This window comes from Pseudochaenichthys georgianus, unplaced genomic scaffold, assembly GCF_902827115.2.
Source record: "Pseudochaenichthys georgianus unplaced genomic scaffold, fPseGeo1.2 scaffold_706_arrow_ctg1, whole genome shotgun sequence".
Taxonomy (NCBI): domain Eukaryota; kingdom Metazoa; phylum Chordata; class Actinopteri; order Perciformes; family Channichthyidae; genus Pseudochaenichthys; species Pseudochaenichthys georgianus.
Window position 1 is genome coordinate 27,009 of NW_027263260.1, and position 22,950 is coordinate 49,958.

At 46.5% G+C, this 22,950-nt stretch overlaps 12 non-coding genes and 4 pseudogenes across 12 annotated transcripts; 7 read left to right on the forward strand and 9 right to left on the reverse strand.

The window, feature by feature from the left end:
* Positions 1-5,790: 5,790 nt before the first annotated feature.
* On the reverse strand, positions 5,791-5,907 carry LOC117443922 (U5 spliceosomal RNA). The gene has a single exon (XR_004551730.1). It is a non-coding gene; the product is annotated as a U5 spliceosomal RNA (small nuclear RNA).
* A 156-nt stretch (positions 5,908-6,063) lies between these two features.
* Positions 6,064-6,134, forward strand: trnag-gcc (transfer RNA glycine (anticodon GCC)). Its single transcript has one exon. It is a non-coding gene; the product is annotated as a tRNA-Gly (tRNA).
* An 814-nt stretch (positions 6,135-6,948) lies between these two features.
* trnav-cac (transfer RNA valine (anticodon CAC)) lies at positions 6,949-7,021 on the forward strand. Its single transcript has one exon. It is a non-coding gene; the product is annotated as a tRNA-Val (tRNA).
* A 7,045-nt stretch (positions 7,022-14,066) lies between these two features.
* On the reverse strand, positions 14,067-14,180 carry LOC117443918 (U2 spliceosomal RNA; annotated as a pseudogene).
* A 148-nt stretch (positions 14,181-14,328) lies between these two features.
* Positions 14,329-14,445, reverse strand: LOC117443925 (U5 spliceosomal RNA). Its single transcript, XR_004551733.1, has one exon. It is a non-coding gene; the product is annotated as a U5 spliceosomal RNA (small nuclear RNA).
* A 159-nt stretch (positions 14,446-14,604) lies between these two features.
* On the forward strand, positions 14,605-14,675 carry trnag-gcc (transfer RNA glycine (anticodon GCC)). The gene has a single exon. It is a non-coding gene; the product is annotated as a tRNA-Gly (tRNA).
* Positions 14,676-15,297: 622 nt separating this feature from the next.
* LOC117443929 (U6 spliceosomal RNA) lies at positions 15,298-15,411 on the reverse strand (annotated as a pseudogene).
* Positions 15,412-15,789: 378 nt separating this feature from the next.
* LOC117443931 (U1 spliceosomal RNA) lies at positions 15,790-15,953 on the forward strand. Its single transcript, XR_004551737.1, has one exon. It is a non-coding gene; the product is annotated as a U1 spliceosomal RNA (small nuclear RNA).
* A 326-nt stretch (positions 15,954-16,279) lies between these two features.
* Positions 16,280-16,463, reverse strand: LOC117443915 (U2 spliceosomal RNA). The gene has a single exon (XR_004551728.1). It is a non-coding gene; the product is annotated as a U2 spliceosomal RNA (small nuclear RNA).
* A 1,690-nt stretch (positions 16,464-18,153) lies between these two features.
* On the reverse strand, positions 18,154-18,270 carry LOC117443926 (U5 spliceosomal RNA). The gene has a single exon (XR_004551734.1). It is a non-coding gene; the product is annotated as a U5 spliceosomal RNA (small nuclear RNA).
* Positions 18,271-18,428: 158 nt separating this feature from the next.
* On the forward strand, positions 18,429-18,500 carry trnag-gcc (transfer RNA glycine (anticodon GCC)). Its single transcript has one exon. It is a non-coding gene; the product is annotated as a tRNA-Gly (tRNA).
* A 622-nt stretch (positions 18,501-19,122) lies between these two features.
* LOC117443930 (U6 spliceosomal RNA) lies at positions 19,123-19,236 on the reverse strand (annotated as a pseudogene).
* A 2,356-nt stretch (positions 19,237-21,592) lies between these two features.
* Positions 21,593-21,723, forward strand: LOC117443932 (U1 spliceosomal RNA; annotated as a pseudogene).
* A 326-nt stretch (positions 21,724-22,049) lies between these two features.
* LOC117443933 (U2 spliceosomal RNA) lies at positions 22,050-22,240 on the reverse strand. The gene has a single exon (XR_004551738.1). It is a non-coding gene; the product is annotated as a U2 spliceosomal RNA (small nuclear RNA).
* Positions 22,241-22,388: 148 nt separating this feature from the next.
* On the reverse strand, positions 22,389-22,505 carry LOC117443927 (U5 spliceosomal RNA). Its single transcript, XR_004551735.1, has one exon. It is a non-coding gene; the product is annotated as a U5 spliceosomal RNA (small nuclear RNA).
* Positions 22,506-22,663: 158 nt separating this feature from the next.
* Positions 22,664-22,734, forward strand: trnag-gcc (transfer RNA glycine (anticodon GCC)). The gene has a single exon. It is a non-coding gene; the product is annotated as a tRNA-Gly (tRNA).
* Positions 22,735-22,950: the final 216 nt, after the last annotated feature.

The following is a 22,950-nucleotide window of genomic DNA, read 5'->3' on the forward strand; positions in this document are numbered from 1 at the left end:
TCACCCCATATAGTATGAGCTGTGCTGTGAGGTCCTCCCTTGCCGGCAAGCACGGGAATTTTAAGGAGCCGGCTTTTGCCCACTGGTCTAATCACACTCTCGACCTTGTTCTGACTTATGGTATTGAAATTGAGCAACTATTAGTCGAACCGCATAATCCTGCTTTATCCGACCATTTCTTAGTAACTTTTGAAGTACTGTTACTAGACTACAAAGCATTAGTCAAAAGCTCTTGCAGCAGAAACCTATCTGTTAGTGCTATAGCCACATTTAAGGAAGAGATTCAACCAATACTTAACTCGATAGCATGTCTGCATGTAGGGGAGGAAACTTATACAAAATGTACACCACCCCAAATTGATCATGTTGTTGATAGTGCTATAGATGCGCTGCGAATAAAATTAGACTCTGTTGCTCCTTTGAAAAAGAAGAAAATAAAACAACATAGATTAGCTCCATGGCATAATGCCGAAACCCGCAAAATAAAGCAAAAGTCTAGACAACTTGAAAGGATATGGCGTTCCACTAAACTTGAAGAATCTCGTTTAATTTGGCATATTACTCTCAATGAATATAAGAAAGCACTGCGTAAAGCGAGAGCAGCCTACTACTCTTCATTAATAGATGAGAATAAGAATAATGCAAGATTTCTTTTCAGCACTGTAGCCAGGCTGACAGAGAGCCACAGCTCGATTGAGCCTTCTATTCCCTTAGCACTCAGTAGTAATGATTTTATGTGCTTTTTTAACGATAAAATTGTTACTCTTAGAAACAAAATTAATGACCTCTTGCCTTCGACCAGTATAGTGTTATCAACAGCTCCCGGAATCGTAAGTTCTAATATTACACTAGATAGTAAACTAGAATGTTTTTCAGTCATTAACCTTGAACAATTACATTCAATGATTCTCTCTTCTAAACCATCAACGTGCATGTTAGACCCAATTCCAACTAAGCTGTTGAAGGAAGTTTTTCCATTAATTAGCACTTCTTTATTAAATATTATGAATATGTCTTTATTATCAGGCTATGTTCCACAATCATTCAAAGTAGCAGTGATAAAACCGCTTCTTAAAAAGCACAACCTCGATCCAGAGGTTTTAGCCAACTATAGACCTATTTCTAATCTTCCGTTCCTCTCAAAAATTCTTGAGAAAGCGGTCGCAAAACAGTTGTGTGATTACTTAAAAAACAATGATTTATTTGAAGATTTTCAGTCTGGCTTTAGAAGATTTTCAGTCTGGCTTTAGAACACATCATAGCACAGAGACAGCTCTGGTTAAAGTCACAAATGATATTCTAATAGCCTCAGACAAGGGACTTGTCTCTATTCTGGTTTTGCTCGATCTTAGTGCTGCATTTGATACTATCGACCATGATATCCTATTGCAAAGACTAGAGCACTTAGTTGGCATACAGGGAACTGCTTTAGGCTGGTTTAGGTCCTATCTATCTGAACGCTCTCAGTTTGTACGTGTTAACGATGAATCTTCCACGCAAACCAAAGTTAGCCATGGAGTGCCACAGGGCTCAGTGCTCGGACCTATTTTGTTCACATTATATATGCTTCCGTTAGGCAATATTATAAGGAATCATTCTGTAAACTTTCATTGTTATGCGGATGATACTCAACTATATTTATCAATCAAGCCTGATGAAATTAATCATCTAAATAAAATTCAAGACTGCCTTAAGGACTTAAAAACGTGGATGACCTTAAACTTTTTGATGTTAAACACGACCAAAACTGAAGTTATTGTACTTGGCCCGAAGAATCTACGAAACAAATTATCTAAAGACATACTAACTATGGATGGCATTAATTTGGCCTCCAGTGAGACTGTAAGGAATCTTGGTGTTATATTTGATCAGGATTTATCCTTTAACGCCCACATAAAATCAATTTCAAGGACCGCCTACTTCCATCTACGTAACATTGCAAAAATCAGGCATATCTTGCCTCAAAACGATGCAGAGAAACTAGTCCATGCATTTGTTACTTCTAGGCTGGATTATTGTAACTCTTTATTATCAGGGAGTACCAAGAAGTCAATCAAGTCGCTTCAGCTGATTCAAAATGCTGCGGCTCGTGTACTAACCAGAGTTAGGAAAAGGGACCACATTACTCCTGTTCTGGCTGCCTTACACTGGCTCCCTATAGAACACAGGATAGAATTTAAAATTCTTCTTCTCGCCTACAAAGCCCTTAATGGGCAGGCGCCATCTTACCTTAAAGAACTCATTATACCCTACTGTCCTACTAGGGCATTGCGTTCCAAGAATGCAGGGTTGTTGGTTGTTCCTAGAATCTTTAAAAGTACAATGGGAGCCAGAGCCTTTTCTTATCAAGCTCCACATTTGTGGAATCAGCTTCCAGTTTGTGTTCGGGCGGCAGACACCCTATCCGTTTTTAAGAGTGCGCTTAAGACCTTCCTTTTTGATAAAGCTTATAGTTAGGGCTGATTAGATTCAGACCCTAGTTTTGCTGATATAGGCTTAGTTTGTCGGGGGACATCTTACTTCTTCCTTCTCTCTGTCTATACCCGTGTACACTCATGTTCCGATTAACCCAGCTTCCCCAAATGTCTTTCTTTTTGGTGTCTATATACGCTGGGATCCGGAGTCATGGATGATCCTGCGGTCCTGTGTCCTGGATCGCGAGCGCTGGATCTTGAGTCGTGGCTGTGGTCCTGGATCATAGGTCCTGGATGGATATCCTCGTGGATTCATCTTCCTATTATACACACATGCATTTCCAAACATTTGGACTACCTATGTTGCAAATGTATTATCTTTTCAATTTACACACGGCATCTATTGCACGTCTGTCCGTCCTGGGAGAGGGATCCCTCCTCTGTTGCTCTCCCTGAGGTTTCTCCCATTTTTCCCTTTAAACTGGGTTTTCTTTGGAAGTTTTTCCTTGTACGATGTGAGGGTCTAAGGACAGAGGGTGTCGTATTGTCATACTGATATTCTGTACACACTGTGAAGACCACTGAGACAAATGTAACATTTGTGATATTGGGCTATATAAATAAACATTGATTGATTGATTGATTGATTGACTGGTCTACGGCAGCGCTACACTCCCAGAGCAGATGCCTCACCGTCTCAGTTGTGCCACAGCCTGGTCGGGGGCAAGTTGAGTTCGCCGCCATGCCCCGGGAGTGCATTACGGACCTGACTGGGAGGATCTCATGAGCCACCATCCATGACATATCCCGGAGTCTGTTTGTCAGAGTGGGATGGTTCACGTTGCACCAAACTGTTGAGGGCTCACCGAAGGCGAGCCCGTGCACTGGACTCACTGGTTCTCGCTCCTGCACAACAGAGATAAGAGAGCGATGGTTAGTTAAAACATGCAAACCCTCCTGCTCAAGCTGGAGTTTCTTTAAAAACGTTCGACTGAAAGCATAAGGTGGTGGCAGGTTAAAAGACACTGGTACTTTGAGATCTATTGGTAAGATCTTTATCCTTCGTAGAAAACTTCCCATCCAGAATCTTGTCATTGCCGCCGTCTTTGGGTTTTTGGAGGGGGCTGTGGAAGCGTAGATGTGGAGTGATGTATATCTGCTTCCTAGAAACAAGTGGAGGTCTGGAACTCCAAAGAGTTGAGAAAGGATAAAACAGTCTGGGCTCTAAATCTCGACTTTACACTTCTCACGTTTATTGTCGAGACTGTGAGTGTCATGAGTATGGTTAAGATTAACAGGTACAACATTTCAAAACGACTAAAAGGGGGTTATGCCGTTAAAAAACAACGGTTGTTAGCCAATCTCATGTGAGTCGAGCTCTTCCTTTGGTCTTACCGGGGAGGAGTAAGGGGGTTGCCCTTCTCTTCCCTTTCGGACTCTTGGGGTTGGCCTCTCACGCAGTCTTGCGTCGAAAGTTGACTTCTTTGGGGTCGATTGCAGAACCATGGTTAGAAAGGATATCTGATTTGGGGAGGTGGAGGGGAATACCCTGGATTCCTCCAGAGATGAATTTTCTGGGGAGTAGTCAGTTCTTACTCTCTTCTCTGAAACTATGGGAGAGTTGGAGGATAGTTCTGACACGGGCCTCTTGGACTGCTGTGCGTTGGGGAGGGGGATATCATTGCTGTCGCTCTGTGGGTGAGTGTCAGTTTCCTTTTCAGGGGTAGCTCCGCCCCCTTCCTGCATTGTACCGTCTCCCCTTTCTGTTGGCTGGTTATCCACCGGTCCCTCCCCATCCCCCATGGGAGGATCAGATGACAACTCTGATAGCAGTTCTGCTAAAGGCCTCATGGACTGCTGCATATTGGGGGGGGGGGGGGGGAATTGTTGCTAACGCTCTGCAGGTGAGTGTCAGGTTCCTTTTCATTTGTGGGGTTAGCTCCGCCCCCGTCCTGCACTACACCCTCTCCACTCTCCATTGGCGGGGGATCCACATTTGGATCCACAGTTCCCTCCCCTTGCCCCTCCTCACCTGGTCCTCTTTTTCCAGTAACAGGATTTGGAGGGTGATTCGAAGTGTCTCCGCCTCTCCGCCTCTTCACCTGTTTCCTCTCGTCTGCCATTTTTTCTATCTACTCTTACAGCTTTAAGCTTGTTGGCAAAAGACTGAGGGCAATCTCTGAAGAGGTGGTTGGATTCTCCACAAAGGTTACACTTTCTGCCATTTGTACACTCCTCAAAAGGTATGCCCAATCTGTCTACATTTCCGACAAACCATCTGCTGACATGCTTCCGCTAGGTGCCCATGCTCTCCACACTTGCGGCAGAGTTTGGGCTGTCCCTGATAGTGGATGTATCCCCTGTTGTTCCCCAGAACTATCATTGATGGCAGTTGTTTAAGGCCTAGCTAGCCCTGGGGGTCTTGCCATTGTTGAATGGGGACACGCCAGGCACAGTTCCAAATGCCGTCCTCATCTCTCACTTTTGAAGCCATGCCTTTTACTGTGCAGTATCTACCCAGCCAAAAATGGATGTCTTCTGCAGTTACTGTCTCATTGAACATCCTGACAATGACTACTTTCAAGGCATTGTCAGTCAGTTTCTCAACACTAAAAGCAAAAAACTGGGCTTTCACACTTTCAAATTTTATCCAAAATTCTCTAAAGGCAATTGACGTACGGAAGCTAACGTCAAAGCCTTTGTTGAAAGGCAGGGTGAGGATGCAGTTTAAGTCATCAGGTGTGAAGTTTAAAGCCTTCTGTATGAGGTTTCTGGAGAAGTCCAGTCTGGACAGCGCCAGCTGCTTCCCATCTTTCTCCACAAAAGTGAACCTCACACTATGGTGCCTCTGCATGCCGGCATGGTAGGCCGACATGTTAGAGGCACCGCAGGTCAAAAGGGGTACTCACCCCTCCCTAGTTCAGCTGTTGGCCCCAGGCGATGAGGTGTGCGGCCGATGTTCCAGGTTGGTTTGTCCCGGGTTGGTTTGTCCCGGGTCCCTCCTTTGTTCAGCCGCTGGGGCCAGAGGACAAGGTGTGCGACCAAAGCACCAACGAGGCCTGTCACGAATCTGCAAGAAATCAAAGACAAAACAACAACTCAATGATGCAAAACAAATACAGAACAATGTCCTCCCAGATGTAGATAAAAAACCAGAGCCACAACAGGCAAAAGTTTTCCATCCAAGGGGAGGTGATCGCTGTCTAAGCAAAAAGGCCGAGAAGCGATGACCCTTAAAGTTTGCTGCGGGAGACGGACTCGTTGCGCAGTCGCCGCAGGTATTGGTGCGGCTCTTTTGACCTGGCTTAACAGAGGCGCTGGGTAGCTTGGATCGCCCAGGTGCTAATGACTGCTCTTGTCTTTCACAAACTCAGAATGCTCAGCCAAATGGCCAAGCCTACCAAAAATAGGTTGAACTCGTAGGTGTTCCTCTCCACGGAAGTCTTTAGTAAAAGGCGAAAGACTTATACGCTTTGAAGAGAAACCAGAGTAATTGTGGAGGCTGTCCTCGAGAACAGACACCACCATAGTTGTACCAGTCCAAGCCCTCGCGGTGGCCCATTTGGCTATCGAAGCGTGGTTGCTTGAAAAACAGTCTTTGTTGGCTGAACTTTTCGCCTCAACTGCCCTATGGTGGCTTTATAATTCAGCATTGGTGGTTCAGTGGTAGAATTCTCACCTGCCACGTGGGAGACCCGGATCCGATTCCCGGCCAATGCAATAGACAGTTCTTTGTTGTCTGAAAATAAAGTATAATGCCTACACCACTTGGACTCTGCTACAGCAAACATTACTGCCATTGGCGTCTGACTGCCCTAGCTCCGCCCCCTGAAGTCCTAGGGACTCAACGAGTTATCAAAAGATATGAATTAGTAGCACTTTTGGACAAATTAGCTTTTCATTGGAATAATATTGATATAAAATCAAGCATTTGAGTGACGCAACTGATATTCACAGCAAATGTTCCCCGCTATATGTAGTACACTGGTGTAGAATTTCAGGGTTCATGCTTAGGGTACTTCAATTCAGCATGCACTTGGTAGCTCTGTCATGATTGTTATAATGATGACCGTACGAAAGTTCAGTTGCCATGGTTCAGGTAAGCGCTTATCTGAAAGTGTTTACAAGGGCCTCTTGGTGGCATCCTCGTTCATGAGTTGATTGATGCTTGCCTCCTTTGGTGAATAAAGGCCGGCTGTTATTGAAAATTCTCCCCATCGGGGAATCGAACTACGGTCTTCTGCGTGACAAGCAGAGATACTGTCCAATATACTAACGAGGAATGCTCTAGCAGCAGTCCTAGCATGTCAACCCCAGGTGGCGCTCTTTGAGGGGTTACAGGTCATATCCAGGATAGCATTTAGGTCCAGTATACAGTTGCTGTCACGAAAGTCAATGACACTGCAGCCGTGACTGGATCCAGTGTAAAATCTCTCAGAGTCTCAGAAATCAACAAGGGGTCCGTCGTTTTGAAGGTTTTCAATTAAATATCAATGTTGCATCTAGGTGCAAATGTGTACTTAGCTTTTCAGCAGTTTCTGTAGTGTAGTGGTCATCACATTCGCCTCACAAATGAAAGGTCCCCGGCTCAAAACCGGGCAGAAACACTCTTCTTTGATCCCGATCAACTTCAAAGAACTCAACCAAGAAAAGTTATCGGGAATCTAGATAGAGTAAAAAGCACTTTCAGAAATATGGCAGTAGAATGTTGAGTCTTTTCAAGACAATTGTTGGATGAGCAAGACAATTGTTTGTTGAGCATGGCTTGTGAATTGTACGGCTTTGGCTCTCTGTGTATTCAAATCGAAGAGGCTTGTCGTCCTTTGAACAACTGAAGGTTGTTAATAGCAGTTGTGCTTAGGGTACTTCAATTCTGCAACCAATGACTTTATTTTCGTTCCTGCTCAAAATGTGTCTGGTCACAATGGAAAATATAAAGGGATTTCTTGCCTTGCTTGATTTTGTCTGTCAAAAGTGTAATCGTTGAGCACATTGCCATGGGCATTGATTGTAGTTCTCCTTCAATGATTTGAAGCATGCACTTGGTAGCTTTTTCATGATTGTTATAATGATGACCGTACGAAAGTTCAGTTGCCATGGTTCAGGTAAGCGCTTATCTGAAATAGGGCCCAGATCAGGAATCTGAAATATGGACACCCTAGCCCACGCAGAACTGTTTTTCAATCAAATGCCATCATGCATTACTGCCATTGGCGTCTGACTGCCCTAGCTCCGCCCCCTGAAGGCCTAGAGACTCAAGGAGGGTACCATTGGATGCGGAATAATTAGAGGTGGGGAATAGCCATTGAGCCCGAACCGATCAGACGTTGTTATCAAAAGATATGAATTAGTAGCACTTTTGGACAAATTAGCTTTTCATTGGAATAATATTGATATAAAATCAAGCATTTGAGTGACGCAATTGATATTCACAGCAAATGTTCCCCGCTATATGTAGTACACTGGTGTAGAATTTCAGGGATCCAGCTGCTTCCGTTCGCTCCTATAAAATATTTTTAATTAAAAAAACGTGAAATCCTAAAAGAGATATAAATAGATAATTTTTTCACAGGGCCCAAAAAGGGCCTAAATAGGGCCCAGATCAGGGATCTGAAGTATGGGAACCCTAGAACACCCAGAACTTTTTTTCAATAAAATGGCAAACTTTCTCACAAAATCCTGAGTTACTCGTAGAGTCAGACAGGGTTTTGCTGGAGAAGAATGAGCAAATTGAAAAAAATTCAAAAAATGTGCTTGGCGCTCCGAGCCTTTGATAGTGTGTTGTTGCACTTGTGTGGAACCTGCTTGCAAAATGTGGGGACCCTGCAACCGTGTACACAGTACTAAGAGCCATTTCATTGTATTCCCCTCCCCCACCACCAGGCTTGCAGATTCTAAGCAGTGCAGTTGCAGTGTTATCAGCGTTGCTCATTGGTCTGGATGGTGGCGAGTTCGAACCCATGCTATGGCATCATGTAACATTTTTTATATTTAGTCAAGAGATAATTATATGTGGAAAGTTGTCTTCTCAGACTCTCCATATTTGAAGTTGATTATTGTATAGTTAGTGTTATAGTACTTTAGGGTAGTTAGTATAATAGGTTTATTCATTTTGTAACTATTAAATGTAAAACACAAGTTTTTCACATGCTGGCAGTACTTCAATTCGCTTCGTCTTGGTCTGTAGATGTGATTTGATGTGTCGTTTATACATTTTGATGGCGGATAATATATGAAAATGTCCCGTTGATATACATACTGAGAAATATATCCGTATATAGTAGACTTTTTTCCCTGCAATCTCTGAGCGGCCCTGTGGCGTACTGAGATTAGCGTTTGCCTTTGCCCTTGGTGACCCGGGTATGATACCCGCCTGAGCCATTTCATGGAAATGTGAAAATTATTTAAAATTAGTTGAATTGATAGAGGGATACTTTTAAGTTAATTCTTATAGGTTTAGTTATTATGGAATTATTAAATATAAAACAATTGTGTTGAATTAAGAGAGGGATAATGGGTTACATTGTAATTTATGTCACGGTGAACAGTGAATGTGTGAAATGCTAATATTATGCTAACCTAGTTGCTAAGCTAACGGGAGATATTTCAATGTATAAGCAGTGATATAAGCGTTGCTACTTGATGCGTGAGTCCTTGGTTCTAAACTCTTCTCAGACTCTCCATATTTGAAGTTGATTATATTATAGTTAGCAGTAGTTATTATTATAGGTTTATTCATTATTAAATATAAAACACATTTGTGTGATTATATTAAATGACTTATAAATAATATGTAATATTAAACTCCACTGTGTATCAGAGCTAGACACCTAAAACATACAACATGACTTAGCAGAACTAATAAAGAAATGTCCAGAATACTACTTGGAAGAATGTAAAACATTTATTTATACAAAAAACAGCACAGTGTGTACATTGGAGAACATTGAATTATATTCTCCTCCGGGCAGGACGACTGCGCCGGACTCTGGAGTCCTTCCGTGGCCATTTTCTTGGGCTGATCTTCAGCGGGGACAACACCACCCTGCACTTCCTCTGTTGGCACACAAAACATAGAGCAATTTTTAATGAACTTGTCATGTTGGGATTCATACATAGTCATATTGTGTTATTTTAACAGTTTTTAATCTCAAAGAAAATCAACATCTTTAATGTTATATTTTACTATATTTTTTTTAATTGTGACATTTTGACTACCTTTCCAGCCCGGCTCCTGGTCATCCTTGGACTTCTCCTCCTGGTCCCACTCTCATCTCCCCCTCCTCCTCCTCCTCCTCCTCCTCCTCCTCCTCCTCCTCCTCCTCCTCCCTCCTCCTCCTCCTCCTCCTCCTCCTCCTCCTCCTCCTCCTCCTCCTGTTGGATCATAAAAGAGAAAACAGTTATCTATCTATACACTGGACTACACATGAGTAACTATACATGAGAAGGTCCGACCGCTTTGAGCTTGATGTCATTTTAACCGTCTCGCAGAGCAGATGCAGATGGATGCCTCTGGTGTCAAAGGTTACGGCTTAAGATGTAACAAAACATTCCGTTAAGGCCTTTTGAGAAGCCGCATTGCTCCGTGAGTGTTTAAAGTACTTTGAAAAGGGCTAAAGAGATAATTTTTTCACAGGGGTCCTCTAAATAGGGCCCTGTGACGGAGCGGGTCACAGGGTGACTGACTCCGCCACTGACAGCCGACACACACACACACCAAACATTTCCTGCTGTCTTCCGTCAAAAGAAACAATGCAATGTATTGTTTCTTGTGTGTTTGTTATTTTTGTTAAATGATTATGTTAAGAGGTGGTTAACCTGTTTTATGTTTGGTCGGATTTGTATGTTGAAATGTGGTTTTGAGCTAATTGTGTCACCTGTTGACTGTCAGCCTGTGGGAGGGGCTACGGGCTCATAAGGGACGGGGTTTGGCCCTGGAGGGGGCACTCGGAAGAATGTTGCAGTGAAGGCAACAGCTGGGACATGTTTGGGGAGTTTATTGCAGAGAAGGCAACAACAGAACATGTCTATTCTGATGAGTGATGGACGTTTGTTTTGGTCTTTTATTTTGTTTGTTTAAGGTGTGCTGTTTCGTTATTTTTTTGTTGCTGCTGATATAAAGTGTTTTTGGAGCTTAACCCAACCGACTACGCCAGTGTTTTTGAACGGAGAAATAGAGCCCCGTCACACCCATATCAGGAATCTCTAATATGGGCACCCTAGCCCACCCAGAACTTTTTTTCAATCAAATGCCATCATGCATTACTGACATTGGCGTCTGACTGCCCTAGCTCCGCCCCCTGAAGTCCTAGAGACTCAAGGAGGGTACCTTTGGATGCGGAATAATTAGCGGTGGGGAATAGCCATTGAGCCCGAACCGATCAGACGTTGTTATCAAAAGATTTGAATTAGTAGCACTTTTGGACAAATTAGCTTTTCATTGGAATAATATTGATATAAAATCAAGCATTTGAGTGACGAAATTGATATTCACAGCAAATGTTCCCCGCTATATGTAGTATACTGTTGAAGAATTTCAGGCATCCAGCTGCTACCGTTCGCTCCTATAAAATAATAATAAGTCTGTCAGTGCTGCACACGTGCAGTGGGGTTTACCCAATAGGGATAGCATTAGATAGCTGCGCCTATACTCATAGAAGCTGGGTTACAATACGTAACCCTAGTCACTGTTGTTTGGAATATGTACTAGCAGGTGAGAGGGCTCTGATTATAGTTTTAATCCTCTGTCAAACTGCATGTTTTCTGCTAACGCTGTGTGTGTGTGTGGCCCAGCTATCCGTGCTCTGAGGCATTTATGGCGGACAGGTTGAGGAGGATGTCCCGCTCCTGTGTGTGTGTAACGGAGCTCAGGTGAGAGGGCTCTGATTATAGTTTTAATCCTCTGTCAAACTGCATGTTTTCTGCTATATTTGACGATAAAATGATTTTCGGCCACAGGAGTTTGACAGAGAATAACTGAAAAAGTACACGGTAAAATAACTTCATAGCAGCCTACTTGTGGTAGAAGTCCAACTAGTACTGACTCCAACAGTAAAGTACTTCATTGTATTTGTGGTAGTGGTCTAACTGAGTCCAACTCTGTGTAGATGGAACATCCAGTATTTCGGAGGGCCCCTAACGGGACCCTCCTCTTAAAGGCCACGGCCGAAGCCAGCGCCCTCGCACCCCGGCGAGCAGCCGGCCAAGCCCCGTACAGGGCAAAGAAGCCCGAGGAGGTGGACGCGGAGGCCTGGGCCCACGTCTCCTCCGAGGGTGGCTCCACCGCCAACGCCACCCTCGTCCTGAGCCGGTGGAAGGTCCAGTTCGGCCAGTACCAGGGAAAGATCTTCCACTGGCTCCTGGAGAACGACGTGGACTACGCCATCAATCTGGTCGCCTCCCACCAGAAGGAGCGAGAGAGGACAGGGTCTCAGTCCCCGCTGATGGCCAACAAGGTGGAGTCCTTCAGTCTGATTCACAATACCATTAAAAGAGTGACAACAGTTTTAACCTTATTTGTGAATTTACAGGACGCCTTCACCCGCTACTCCTCAGCCTACCCTGACTTTCTGGAGGCAGTCAGGTTCCACCGGGCATTTGAGGAGGCGCGGGCGAAGTCCCTCCTGCCTGGTCAGGAGGGACAGGCCCTTGTTGGCTTCGGGGACTTTAGATTTGAGACCCTGGACAGCCTGTACGAGTCTGTGGACCCCAAACAAATCCGGTATGTCGTAATATCTATATATATATATATATCTATATATCTATATCTATATATACACAATGTGGATTCTAATTCAGTTGATAAGAATCACGTGTCTGATTTTTGTAGATTTGTCAACTACCTCCGGAGGAAGATTCCCACACCCGGCACGCAGATGGAGAACGCCATCCGCTACACCAAGAGCCGCGACAGACAGAGACCTGCTGCTGCTGCTGCTGCTGCTGCTGCTGCTGCTGCTGCTGCATCCACCACCAGCGGCACCAGCACCACCAGCAGCAGCAGCAGCACAGTCTCTGTCTCTGGCCAGAGAGCGAGGACTGCATCAAAGTGCGTGTATTATTTTAAAGCCGTCTGAGTTGGACGTACCTGGATGACTTTTCTGAAGACACGTTGGTGTTTTTCATGCTGTGCATTCTAGATGTTGTTCTGTCTCATAGGCCTCTTGGTTCAGCGTTTGCGGCCTTCGTGTCCGGGCGGCGTTCTCTGTCTGCGGTGGAAATGCAGGCAAAGATCAAGAAGCTCGTGGTCCCTCAGCCTGCATTTCCAGGCAAGTCCAGCCCGAATGAAATGCACAGTTTAACCCTATTCGTATTTCTCATGTTCACTGTATATTTTCTCCTCACTCACGTTGCAATTACAGCCTCCCTCAGATCAGCTCTTCCCTCCAAGCCATCGGAGGAGCCTTCCGATGAGGAGCTGATCAGGGCGGTAGTTGACATGGAGCAGTGTAAGTAAAAACTCAAGGAGCATTCATGCAACATGTTGTTGATAACTGAAAGTTTGACTTCCTTTTTGAGCCTTCTCCCTTTACTTTGCTCTATAAATGTCCGCACTCAGAAGGATCTGACCTGGCAGGTAAGTTTGCTTTAATGAATAACTATCCGCCTGTTGCAAGTCTCAAATCACCAAGCTTCACGCCGACCAATCGCCTGTCAGATCATCACTAACGAGTGCTTGTAGAGTAAGCTCACCGTCCTCTCCCTCGTAACCCTGTGTAACCCCTCCAACCGCTCGCCGCCTGCATCGCTCCCTCAGCACGTCTAATCTGGAGTCGTTGTTTCGTCGTCACTTTCTCTCTTTAAACACCCGTCTGTGCTGCTGCACTAGGTTTTAGTTTCTGTAGCTCAATATTAACACAACGCAACTAACATCTAGTTCTTCCATGTTAATGAAACCTGTGTGTCTTGTTTATACCTCTGGGCTGTGTCTTTCTGTGTGTACAAACATCTTTTGAGATTGACACAAAGTTGACTTTGATTTCTCTTTAAGCCTCAGATGTTCAGGCCCCTCTCCCGCTCCATCCGCCTCCCGCCACCCCCTCCTCCGCACCACAGAAGGGGGCTGGTGTCTCTGCCGTGCTGGGCGAGCCCACGGACGAGGAGCTGCTGGAAGCCACGTGGGAACAAGACCACGCCCTGCGACCTCCAGCAGTAGTCCAGCCTGCACCAGCTCCCTCCTCGCTACCGCCGCCCGCAGCCACGGCTGCTCCCGGACAGGAGGAGTTGCCGGGGCCAGCCTTCCCTCCTCCGCCGCGTGAGGTAAGACTGTCTGTCAAAGCAAGCGCTGCTCACCTGCTGCCCTGGAGCGATGTCCTCACATATACGTGCCCTTTACGTTGCTCTGGTTCTCTCTCCAGCTGCTGCCCGAGTCCTGGCGTGCAGCTCTCACTGTGGAGCAGCAGCAGTGGATCGGTCGGGTGCTGTTCACCAGGGACCAGTGGGGGAGGCCGAGCCTCATCACAGACTTGAATCTGTGGTGGAACCCCCCCCAATCCCAGCCGATCTACCACCAGCCTCCCGCGTCCCCCGACCCCTTCTTTGCATGTCGGCTGTTTCTCTGGATGCCACACCGGATCTGGCGTCTGCAGCTGACATGCCCCCAGCCTTCATGCACCGGGTCCATGGTGAAGGCTGGGCTGTACAGGACCATCCGGAGGGTCCTCCCGGCCATCGCTCCTTTCTCCTCGCGATTCGAAATGTCATTCCTGGAAAAAATGATAAGAACAGATACTACACTTGATCTTAGCCAAAAGGCCGAGAAGCGATGACCCTTAAAGTTTGCTGCGGGAGACGGACTCGTTGCGCAGTCGCCGCAGGTCTTGGTGCGGCTCTTTTGACCTGGCGTAACAGAGGCGCTGGGTAGCTTGGATCGCCCAGGTGCTAATGACTGCTCTTGTCTTTCACAAACTCAGAATGCTCAGCCAAATGGCCAAGCCTACCAAAAATAGGTTGAACTCGTAGGTGTTCCTCTCCACGGAAGTCTTTAGTAAAAGGCGAAAGACTTATACGCTTTGAAGAGAAACCAGAGTTATTGTGGAGGCCGTCCTCGAGAACAGACACCACCATAGTTGTCCCAGTCCAAGCCCTCGCTTGTGGCCCTCACTTGGCTCTAGAAGCGTGGTTGCTTGAAAAACAGTCTTTGTTGGCTGAACTTTTCGCCTCAACTGCCCTATGGTGGCTTTATAATTCAGCATTGGTGGTTCAGTGGTAGAATTCTCACCTGCCACGTGGGAGACCCGGGTCCGATTCCCGGCCAATGCATTAGACAGTTCTTTGTTGTCTGAAAATAAAGTATAATGCCTCCACCACTTGGACTCTGCTACAGCAAACACACAGGTCTTTGGAGTGTACAAGTAAAGAGGGATGTTCTCCGTGCCGACTCCCATTGATTTGAGAAGTCAGTGAGATGCTCGACATCAAATCACTGTAAGGGAGGACCGGTGGAATGTATCCCTTCTTAAATGACTTGGAGCATATAGAATATCTGTTGAACAATCCACCTTGTTGACCGTGCTGTTGACCTCGCCAGCGTAGTGGTAGTTACGATGTCTTGTGAATGTGGGCAGATGAGTGGTATAATCTTTGTAAGCCAAGAGGAAAACTAGGTTCCCATTCTCCGCAAATGCAACATAGCTTCACTGTTGTTTGGAATATGTACTAGCACACAATTAGAGAGTTTTACTATTGGGTGACTATTGGCATTGAGTCCAAAAAAGACCCCTGCTGCTGTGCTGCAGTTTGTGGCCCCGATTGGACAAAAACACAAAATACTGTATAAAACAAGAGAAGCAACCTCACTTTTACTCAACTGTTAGTTCTGAGTACTTCTTCCACCTCTGCTTGATAGGAATCGGGATTTAAGTTGGAAAAATCATTACAAATTGGCAATGAGGAACGCTTCACGAATTTGCGTGTCATCCTTGCGCGCAGGTGCAGGGGCCATGCTAATCTTCTCTGTATCGTACCAATTTTATTATATGTGCTATCGAAGTAACACAATATTGCCTTGCATCTGGGGGGTATTCCCAGGTCTCTGAGCAAGGTCAACTTTGTATTATGGTAGCAGAACACATAGAGCTCAAAGGGAGCAAAACACTGGGTTTAAATGGGCCGAAAACTGCAGACAGAAGCTGCGCTAGCATGGTTCGTGGCTCTCGCCTTTGGCTTCTTTGTCATTGAGTCCAAAAAAGACCCCTGCTGCTGTGCTGCACTTTGTGCCCCCGATTGGAACCTATGTCTATTTCAAGCCTTATCTGTCTTTAAGGCTTAGGGTTAAATGTGTTTGATGGGCTGCTTTGGCCGGCTCAGAGGCAGGAACCGCCACGCCGTGTCCTTTGTCATTGCAAGACTGCCCTGTCTCTGACCCGACCAACTCATACTTACCTGGCAGGGGAGATACCATGATCACCAAGGTGGTTCACCCAGGGCGAGGCTCGGCCATTGCACCCCGGCTATGCTGACCGCTGCGAATTCCCCAAATGTGGGAATCTCGACTGCATAATTTGTGGTAGTGGTGGACTGCGTTCGAGCTCTCCCCTCATTATAGTGTTGAATAAAAGGTCAAAGACAACCTGGCTACAGCTTGCATGTGTGGCGGCTTCTTTGCTCCAGGAGAGACTTTCTGGTGCCAATGTCCTCCCAAGAGCTTGTCCTTCCTTTGGGCTCGAAATATCTCTGTCCCTTGCAGTGAGCCTCTCAGCGTGCCACGCTCCAGAGCCAAGCAAGTTCAATATTGTCATATTTAGCGTCTTTGGCATTGAGTCCAAAAAAGATCCGCTGCTGATGTGCTGAAGTTTCTGCCCTCAATTGAAACCATCTGTTTTGGTTTCGAGATGCGTCTTTGTTTGTTTTTCCACAAGGCAGGAGATGGGTGCACCGTTCCCGGAGGCGCTGCAATACCGGGTCGATGCGTGGAGTGAACGGGGCAAGCCCCTCTTTCAGCTCCCAGTGCTAAAAATCCATTTAATATATAGTCCCCGTATAGGGGACGTATCAGATATTAAACTGATAAGAACAGATTTTTTTTTTTTTTTTTTTATTATAACAAATCTTCAATTTACTTCATTCATATACACAGTTTACAAACAATTGACATTAAATACAACACATATAACACTTTTACTTTCCATACATGCAAATACAGTTAGGTGATCTGGTCTTCACCCCACCAGCCCTAAACCTCCCTTCCATCTTTCCAAAGCGGCGTGTTGTCCCCATTTCAGCACGATGCATAGGGGTCGTCACTGTCCATCTGGTCGGCCCATAACACGGGAAGCATACTTGAAAAGGTGGAGGGACACACCGCGCCTCCTTGTGTGTCATCCCCCAAGGGAGGCGGTTGCAGCAGTGGTTCAGCAGTTAGCTCCCGGACCAGTGGCAACCCTGATGGGAGCACAGTCCCTACAACCCCTGGGTCCTCCTCCTTGGTCCCTCCACCCAAACCATGGCCTTCGTCCACTTTGACCCTCCCCTGGTCACTGTCCTTCACTGGTCCCTCCCTCTTCTGCAGCCCATCTCCTTCACCCACCGCCGCCACCACCTCTTTGGCCTGCACCTTCCTCCTCGTTCCCTCAGTCTTTGACCTTTTGTTGTCTCCGATCTGCGAGCAGTCCCCATTGTCTGCTGAAGCCTCTGTTCCGAAAGCCTCCGCTATTTTACGTGCCCCTGTCTTGACACCCACCTCGGCTGCTACAGTTGAGTCTGTATTCCCCACAGGGCCTTTGTCCACACTGTCAGCCCCCGAGCCGCCTCCTGGTCCCTGTTCCACTGTCACGGTCCCCCCCCGTGCTCTCTGAAAACATAGCCTTCTGGCACTGAATAAGCCCTTCCAGAAGGTCCTCGAACTCCGTTTCCTTCCGGTTTTTGGCCCCGGCTACCTCCGCAAACGTCCTCCTGCGCTCGGGACAGCTTCGGTATAGATGGTCGATCCCACCACAGCCATGGCAGGCCTTTGGCACTGTACAGTCTTTGGCCTCATGTCCTCTTTGGCCACAAAACCGGCAGCTGGCGCCGCTGCACCCTCCATCCACATGGCCTGATTGTCTGCATCGCCTGCAGAAAGCTGGCTGGCGCGGGTAGAATAGGTACCCTCGATCTGCTCCAAGGCTGAAGGAGGCAGGCGGGTGCTTGAGGCCGCCAAAACTCTCTGGATCAGATTTAAGAAGCACCTGGAACTGCCTTCGACCTGTCCTGATCCCCATGGTGTCCTTGACATGCCTTGCTGCAGTTAGCACTTCCCCATACAGCCTCAAAAAATCAGCCAGCGCTTTGTCAGTCACAAAGGGATTAAACGTGTGGACCGTGATTGTCCTGAAATTTGGTCTGTCCAAATTTAAAACCTTGTAGCAGGCTAGCGGCTTTAGCATAGCAGCAGCAACACAGTCCTTAGCAACTTTTGTGTATACTTGCTCGTCCTTTAGGGTGACGTCAAAAGCCTTCTCCTGCTGGTTCCATTGTAGGCAGTAGATGGCATCGACCTTCAGATTTAGCTGCTCCATGATGACTTTCCTGCAGAACCATGTCCTCGACAAGACATCTTCCGCCACATCAACTGCCTGAAAACGCAGTGTGAATCTCAGCCCGAATCTTGGGATCGGATAAAGTTTGCTGCGGGAGACGGACTCGTTGCGCAGTCGCCGCAGGTCTTGGTGCGGCTCTTTTGACCTGGCGTAACAGAGGCGCTGGGTAGCTTGGATCGCCCAGGTGCTAATGACTGCTCTTGTCTTTCACAAACTCAGAATGCTCAGCCAAATGGCCAAGCCTACCAAAAATAGGTTGAACTCGTAGGTGTTCCTCTCCACGGAAGTCTTTAGTAAAAGGCGAAAGACTTATACGCTTTGAAGAGAAACCAGAGTTATTGTGGAGGCCGTCCTCGAGAACAGACACCACCATAGTTGTCCCAGTCCAAGCCCTCGCGGTGGCCCTCACTTGGCTCTAGAAGCGTGGTTGCTTGAAAAACAGTCTTTGTTGGCTGAACTTTTCGCCTCAACTGCCCTATGGTGGCTTTATAATTCAGCATTGGTGGTTCAGTGGTAGAATTCTCACCTGCCACGTGGGAGACCCTGGGTCCGATTCCCGGCCAATGCAATAGACAGTTCTTTGTTGTCTGAAAATAAAGTATAATGCCTCCACCACTTGGACTCTGCTACAGCAAACACACAGGTCTTTGGAGTGTACAAGTAAAGAGGGATGTTCTCCGTGCCGACTCCCATTGATTTGAGAAGTCAGTGAGATGCTCGACATCAAATCACTGTAAGGGAGGACCGGTGGAATGTATCCCTTCTTAAATGACTTGGAGCATATAGAATATCTGTTGAACAATCCACCTTGTTGACCGTGCTGTTGACCTCGCCAGCGTAGTGGTAGTTACGATGTCTTGTGAATGTGGGCAGATGAGTGGTATAATCTTTGTAAGCCAAGAGGAAAACTAGGTTCCCATTCTCCGCAAATGCAACATAGCTTCACTGTTGTTTGGAATATGTACTAGCACACAATTAGAGAGTTTTACTATTGGGTGACTATTGGCATCGAGTCCAAAAAAGACCCCTGCTGCTGTGCTGCAGTTTGTGGCCCCGATTGGACAAAAACACAAAATACTGTATAAAACAAGAGAAGCAACCTCACTTTTACTCAACTGTTAGTTCTGAGTACTTCTTCCACCTCTGCTTGATAGGAATCGGGATTTAAGTTGGAAAAATCATTACAAATTGGCAATGAGGAACGCTTCACGAATTTGCGTGTCATCCTGGCGCGCAGGCGCAGGGGCCATGCTAATCTTCTCTGTATCGTACCAATTTTATTATATGTGCTATCGAAGTAACACAATATTGCCTTGCATCTGGGGGGTATTCCCAGGTCTCTGAGCAAGGTCAACTTTGTATTATGGTTGCAGAACACATAGAGCTCAAAGGGAGCAAAACACTGGGTTTAAATGGGCCGAAAACTGCAGACAGAAGCTGCGCTAGCATGGTTCGTGGCTCTCGCCTTTAGCTTCTTTGTCATTGAGTCCAAAAAAGACCCCTGCTGCTGTGCTGCACTTTGTGCCCCCGATTGGAACCTATGTCTATTTCAAGCCTTATCTGTCTTTAAGGCTTAGGGTTAAATGTGTTTGATGGGCTGCTTTGGCCGGCTCAGAGGCAGGAACCGCCACGCCGTGTCCTTTGTCATTGCAAGACTGCCCTGTCTCTGACCCGTCCAACTCATACTTACCTGGCAGGGGAGATACCATGATCACCAAGGTGGTGGTTCTCCTTTGGCATTGTTGCTGTAGTGCGGTGTAAGGGGAGCAACGAAGTATCCATGGTAACCCAAGACCAGTGTGTTCACCATGGTGTCAAACCAGACCAATCGCCGGAACGCTGTTCGTTTTGACCTTCTGGAAGATCTACAGATGCACCGCTTGCAGTTCAGCCGACACATCCTGCAGAAAGAGCTTGATTTTTCATCAGACCATCTGGAATACATCTTTGCTTACCCGGGGAAAAATATATTTGAGGTCATCTTTACAACCAGCCAACACTTCCAAAACTGCCTGGAGAGATTCGAAAAGAAGAAAACGTCAGCATCAGGCTTTGATAAGATCAGCATGACACCACTTACACTGCGAAGTACAAAATGCAATAGAGGTGATGGACATTGATGGAATAAAAACCGGGTCTAGACGTTTCCAGGTCCGTCTCCAACGACAGGATGGGGTGCTGAGACACATTCCCAACACCATACAGTTGGGAGCCTTCAGGGGTTCTGTCTTCTACTATGGGCAGCCAAAAGAATGCAGGAAGTGTGGCAGTCTAGACCACCTTGCAGCAGACTGTAACCGGAATATCTGCAGGATCTGCAAAGCAACAGACCACTTTTCAGCAAATTGCCCAACCCCTGTCAAGTGCAACCTCTGCTCCTCCGAAAACCACCGCTTCAAAGACTGCCCGCATGCTTACTTCAACCGGGTGAAACTTTCACTTTTTGAAACCCCTGAAGCCAGAGAGGAAGAACACGCAAATGAGGAACCAGAAATCAGTCAGCCTTCCCGCTCAGAAACCAACAAAGAACCAACAAATAATGTCTCTCAGCAGCCAATACAAGAGCCCATTCAGGACCAAGAGAAGGAGACAGCAGGAGGTGAATCGCTCATCGACTGGAGCGCCGACACAGTGGAGGACATCATAGGCACGACCTACATCCCCCTCCCTATGGCCGACGCTACAGTCCAGAAGGCAGTTCCACTGCCCAACCATGACCCAGGTACCAGAAACGGGAGGAACCCTGGGACCCTTCAAGACGCCGAGAATACATTAGATTCCATAATGGCAAAGCTCATCACTCCCCAACCCCAGGGGAAGCAAGTACTCAGGGAGGACCCCCCTGAAAAAGCACAGGCAAGTGTCCCTTTAGTCCTACCTATCGCCATCATCCAGATAAAAGACGCAGGGGATTCGCCATCACGGAAACGCCCCCAGGAGTCATCACTGTCAGGTGAACCCTCCCCCTCCTACGGGGACTCCCCCTCCCCAACCTCAAATCCCTTACTGGAGCCTGAGGATGTAGTTGCCGCCCCTTCGGCTACATCTATAAAGGATATATATCTGAAAAAAGAAAAGGCTATGAAATCCAATAAAAATAGATCAAAGAAGACAAATGGTGACAAATGGTGACACTTTGAAAACCATGCCGAACTTTCTGTATAAAATTAACCGCCTTTATGAAATGCCAAATGTCCACACAGCTAGTGGTAAAGGTTTAGCCTCAAAATGGTCCATGACTACATTCTCACGGACAGAGTAAAGTTTAAGGTGGCCGAAAGTAAAATCAGGTGGAAAATTGAGGAACTGATGGATGCACTTTCAATGATTTGTTGTTGGGAAAAATGAATATTTTGATGCACTTTAACTGAATTGGTGTTGGGACAAGAACCAAAGACATTGATGCACTTTAACTGAATTGTTGTTGGGAAAGAAAAAGATAAATACCTGCAGATATTGATGCATTTTTAACTGAACTGTTGTTGAAAAAGACAAAATATTTGAATGCATTTTAAATGAATTGTTGGAAAAAAGAAGAAAACATATGTTTTGTTGTAATATGAGTATAATTGTGTTTTTTTTAAAAGAGAAAACATGTACATGCAAGTTTATCTTTTGTAATTTATGTGCCTTAAAACAATAAAGCGTCTAAAAATTGAAAAAATTGGTTCACCCAGGGCGAGGCTCGGCCATTGCACCCCGGCTATGCTGACCGCTGCGAATTCCCCAAATGTGGGAATCTCGACTGCATAATTTGTGGTAGTGGGGGACTGCGTTCGCTCTCTCCCCTCATTATAGTGTTGAAGAAAAGGTCAAAGACAACCTGGCTACAGCTTGCATGTGTGGCGGCTTCTTTGCTCCAGGAGAGACTTTCTGGTGCCAATGTCCTCCCAAGAATGTGTCCTTCCTTTGGGCTCGAAATATCTCTGTCCCTTGCAGTGAGCCTCTCAGCGTGCCACGCTCCAGAGCCAAGCAAGTTCAATATTGTCATATTTAGCGTCTTTGGCATTGAGTCCAAAAAAGATCCGCTGCTGATGTGCTGAAGTTTCTGCCGTCAATTGAAACCATCTGTTTTGGTTTCGAGATGCGTCTTTGTTTGTTTTTCCACAAGGCAGGAGATGGGTGCACCGTTCCCGGAGGCGCTGCAATACCGGGTCTATGCGTGGAGTGAACGGGGCAAGCCCCTCTTTCAGCTCCCAGTGCTAAAAATCCATTTAATATATAGTCCCCGTATAGTGGACGTATCAGATATTAAACTGATAAGAACAGATACTACACTTGATCTTAGCCAAAAGGCCGAGAAGCGATGACCCTTAAAGTTTGCTGCGGGAGACGGACTCGTTGCGCAGTCGCCGCAGGTCTTGGTGAGGCTCTTTTGACCTGGCGTAACAGAGGCGCTGGGTAGCTTGGATCGCCCAGGTGCTAATGACTGCTCTTGTCTTTCACAAACTCAGAATGCTCAGCCAAATGGCCAAGCCTACCAAAAATAGGTTGAACTCGTAGGTGTTCCTCTCCACGGAAGTCTTTAGTAAAAGGCGAAAGACTTATACGCTTTGAAGAGAAACCAGAGTTATTGTGGAGGCCGTCCTCGAGAACAGACACCACCATAGTTGTCCCAGTCCAAGCCCTCGCGGTGGCCCTCACTTGGCTCTAGAAGCGTGGTTGCTTGAAAAACAGTCTTTGTTGGCTGAACTTTTCGCCTCAACTGCCCTATGGTGGCTTTATAATTCAGCATTGGTGGTTCAGTGGTAGAATTCTCACCTGCCACGTGGGAGACCCGGGTCCGATTCCCGGCCAATGCAATAGACAGTTCTTTGTTGTCTGAAAATAAAGTATAATGCCTCCACCACTTGGACTCTGCTACAGCAAACACACAGGTCTTTGGAGTGTACAAGTAAAGAGGGATGTTCTCCGTGCCGACTCCCATTGATTTGAGAACTCAGTGAGATGCTCGACATCAAATCACTGTAAGGGACGACCGGTGGAATGTATCCCTTCTTAAATGACTTGGAGCATTG